The following is a 4,160-nucleotide window of genomic DNA, read 5'->3' as shown; positions in this document are numbered from 1 at the left end:
TGCACATCCACAGGAAAATATCTATCTAACAGTATGCTTAGATTTTCCCTGCGATGCACACGAGCTGAGAAAAAATGTTTTCAAGAAACATTTTTGCCTATTAATATCATAAATGTAAATACTAATCACAAAATATAAATATCGACATCTGTCGCCAGGAACAGCTGTGAGACTCGAAGGCAAGCTCAGATTTTGTGCATGAAGCCTGATAGTTCACCACGTGCGCGTTACTCACCCTCCTTGGTTGTGTAGTGGTTGACAAGTCATTGCACTTTGGGATATTACCGTGTCCACCCCCACACTGTACACCCCCTCCCCCACCCCCGTCATGCTCTTGACATGTATGAATATTAACTAGGATATCAACATGCGTTTTGTCACTGAGGTTTGTGGAGCATGCCTTCATGATCGCAACCGTGTGTCACGAAGTTAGTGCACATTATAAGAGTTTTAGTGCATATTATAAGACTTGTTATCAAGGTAGACTTCTTATTGAGGTTCACAAAAACATAACGTCAAAATTGAGGATGTTTTATAACAATGTCGATAGTAATATTTTGAAGGGTGACCCGCTATTGAGGTTCTTGTTATTGAGGTTACACTTGAGTATTTTTAAGGGTGGTTTCGTTGACTAATATTTCAAGAAGTGGGCGCCATTTTGTAGCTAGTTTAACAAATCAGCCCTTTCAGGTCACTGACAGAGTTTTATGGTGAAAAATAGTTTTTATAGTACGAAACTATTTCAATTCTGAACTAACCTTCAATAATAAATCTACGGAAATATTGGATTGTCTACTCATCAATTTTGTATCAAGTTAGCGTTTAAGTAATTAAAGGTTTGATCGGTAATTGAATAGCTCACAATTTTAATATGTTACTATTTAAACAAATCTATATTGTTAACAAGTTTCATTAATAACATTTCAACGTAGGGTTTTAAAAAGTTTAAAAAAAGTACAAATTAAGTTTTTGCTTTAATTGTTTTAACAGAATAGCATTTGGAAGTCATTAAATAAAAAGGAGTGATAGCCCAAAATAACTTAACACAATAATACATTATTTTTCTAAGAGCAAAAAGTTTAGTGCGATGGCCGGGAATCGAACCCGGATCAACTGCTTGGAAGGCAACTATGCTGACCATTACACCACCATCGCACGATGAGAGAAGCTTTAGTGATGAGCACTGATGAGAACAAGCACAGCAAAAAACCACACGGTAAAATGAACTGGCATCTAGTAAAGGTATAATTTAATTTATATAAATCAAATTATATAATGATTAAAGTACAACGGATCCGTAAATGGAACAGGAATATTACTCCTGGTATTTCGTCCAATGAAAATACAGAAGTTTAACAATATTAATTAAATATGTGAATTGAAATATATGTCAACATTAATCCATAATTTCAAACATGTGTGAATAACAAACTATTCATTAAGCTTTCATTTATTTTCAAAAGTTGCGATACAGTTGCGAGATATACTTTTTGTTGTGGTGTTGAAAGATATACAGTAATATATTTCCAATTTTAGATTTTTAAGAATAAAATATTACATAATAAAACAGCTAACCTCTATAATTACAAATGTGTAACCTAAGTGTCACAATTTAGAAAATTAAAGTTTTGTTCGATCAATATGTATTGAGTCCATTATACCTAAACTAAAATTTCAGTAAATTAAATAGCATTTAAATTGGAAGCTTTTACCATATTCATATTTGGTTTGCAAAGTTTAACTATTTTAAACGTGAATCGACACAACAATATATCGATTACTACAAGATTCCTAATTTAAAAATTTAATTTTTACTGAAACTACTTTAACGGACTCCTTCACATTGTTTTTACAACAAATATAACACTATAGTGTTATTGGAATATATTACTTTGATAAATACCTTTTGACAAAAGCCTTTGTAGTATTAAATAATACTATTAAATAATTATGCTACAGTAATTTTGTATCAATAGTCCGATATATATTTTAAATATTTTTTTTTACAAAAATAGCTAACCTAACCTGAAAAGGTTATAGCACAGACAATTAATTAAGGTAGAGAGAAAACATTCAAACATTCAAATATTCACCTTCCTTATCTGTTGTTATAGCAGATTAGTAAAACATACAATACTAAAGTATGTAAGTATGTAAGTAGCATTGCTGAAGTCATAAATAAACAATTTCCCCTCCACTGGTAAGCCTAAACTTCGTTTTGTAATTCAGACTGCACCATGTAGTGGTCAAAATAAAACAGCTGTTTAGTAAAGAATAAATCAGCTGTTTTGTAAAACTATTAAAAAATCAGCTGTTTTGTTAACTAATTAAACTGAACAATATGCCACTGTGTTTTTAAACAGTAAACACAGATATTTTCAAATGCACGTTGTATGGGGTTTCCAATACCGCCATCACCAGCACAGATATATTCTGCCCTGGCTGTAGCCGTGTAACCAGTGGACAGCCCCGGTTAACCACAGGTTATGCAATACCCGCCAGACACAGCTGGCTCTACATTGCGTCTTGCGCCGTCACATTTTGGCAATATTAGTTTCGGGCGCAAATGAGACGAATTAAATTTGTTCTGTGTGTTAAAATTAAGATGTTTGTACGCTCTTTGGTGTTTTATGTGTTTGTTAACTTGAAACCACATACATTTACCAGTAGTGATCAGTATACTTTTTAAAGTATTTCAAAAGTTATATTTTGGCATACTTTATTTTATGGGTAACGGACCAGTAAGGTTCAAGGATTGAGATAAAAAGGTAAAATTGTATTCGAACTTCAACTAATCAGCTGTTCAGACAAATTTAATTGTTAGTGATTGTTAATAGATAAAACATACTCCCTTGTGTTGCTTAGTATGGTATTAGGTACAATGATTCGTTGCATCACTGTCAGTGGCAATGAGAGGTTAAACGAAAACATAACCTCTATTAGAAGTTGTGAGTAGTGACATAGATAAAACATACTCCCGTGATTTTTGGTAATTAATCTCTCTTGGGTAAAGTAGTGTAGGCGACCCGCGTAAATAGTCTTATCGTTGCGTAAACTGCTATTTCACTTTGTTCTACTTAAACGGTACACTGAGATAAAAGAGTACTGTAAGATTTTGCTACCACATCTGTGATTGAATCATCGTATAAAAGGTCCCTTTCAATGTTTTGCCCCTGATAAATACATTATTGTATTTACCCCAGACGGGAGGAGCAACGCGGGGTGCAGACATTCGGAGCGCAGGCGCAGCTACATGATCAATAGGGGAGTCGGGGACAAGGGCTTAGGGGATTGGGGATTGGGGAAATGTTAGAGGCTTTCTCCGTGTACTTGCTGAAGTAGGCCTCTACAATCAATAGGTGTAAAATCTGTAAAATCTTCAACGTCCCTTGAATGACAAAATTGAATCATACTCAAAAATATGAGCATGAACAGTACAATATACAATAATTACCAAAACTTTGAACGTTAGGTTTACCTTCACACTGAGTATTCTAGTTAAATAAACAACTTGGAATTCATACAGTAGCCTAAGTACAAGAAATTGCAGCGTCTCTGTTAATAAGATTCTTGAACGAATGATCTTACAATAGGTATACATATATTTGCTTTTTCAAATACTCTGTGATTACCTATCTGTTTGGTTAACACTTTTAGGCATTTGTTTCATTAATTTCTTCTTCGTTTTTAAAATCTTATGAATAGTTAAGTAATGTAATATAATACGTAATTTATTTGTTCATCCTTGAAATTCGTATACTTTTAAGGCAATTATGTAAAAAAAAGAAAAACAACTCTTCTATCCCTAAAAAATTGTTGGAAAAAACGTTGTTTCTTGTCCCAATAATTAACGGGCCTAATAACTAAATCAACGCTTTGGTTTACCGATAATTTTATATAGTCAAAATAGACACCTTTCTCTTATATTATCAAGATATATGACTAAGATATTTACATACCTTTCTGGACCATTATTTAATAAATTAACATTATCACCACACATATAATATTTGCACAGAAACTATGGTTTTATCAGAAGGGTAAGTTGCATTGTAGTCAAGGTGGCAAATCAATACAATGGTTTGACGCCATCTTGTAATGCATACGACAGTTTCAGCTTCATTCATAGCTAACCACATCTTGGTAACATCGAGAACAAA

General features: G+C 33.1%; 1 non-coding gene across 1 annotated transcript; it reads right to left on the bottom strand.

The window, feature by feature from the left end:
* Positions 1–1,083: 1,083 nt before the first annotated feature.
* Trnag-ucc (transfer RNA glycine (anticodon UCC)) lies at positions 1,084–1,155 on the bottom strand. Its single transcript has one exon. It is a non-coding gene; the product is annotated as a tRNA-Gly (tRNA).
* Between the last annotated feature and the right edge of the window lie 3,005 nt (positions 1,156–4,160).

The sequence above is a fragment of the Macrosteles quadrilineatus genome, unplaced genomic scaffold, assembly GCF_028750875.1.
Source record: "Macrosteles quadrilineatus isolate MER2022 unplaced genomic scaffold, UCM_ALF_1.0 Scaffold_9__3_contigs__length_116548681, whole genome shotgun sequence".
Classification (NCBI taxonomy): Eukaryota; Metazoa; Arthropoda; class Insecta; order Hemiptera; family Cicadellidae; genus Macrosteles; species Macrosteles quadrilineatus.
The sequence above is the reverse complement of the archived record's forward strand: the minus strand, read 5'-3'. Positions and strand labels throughout refer to the sequence as shown.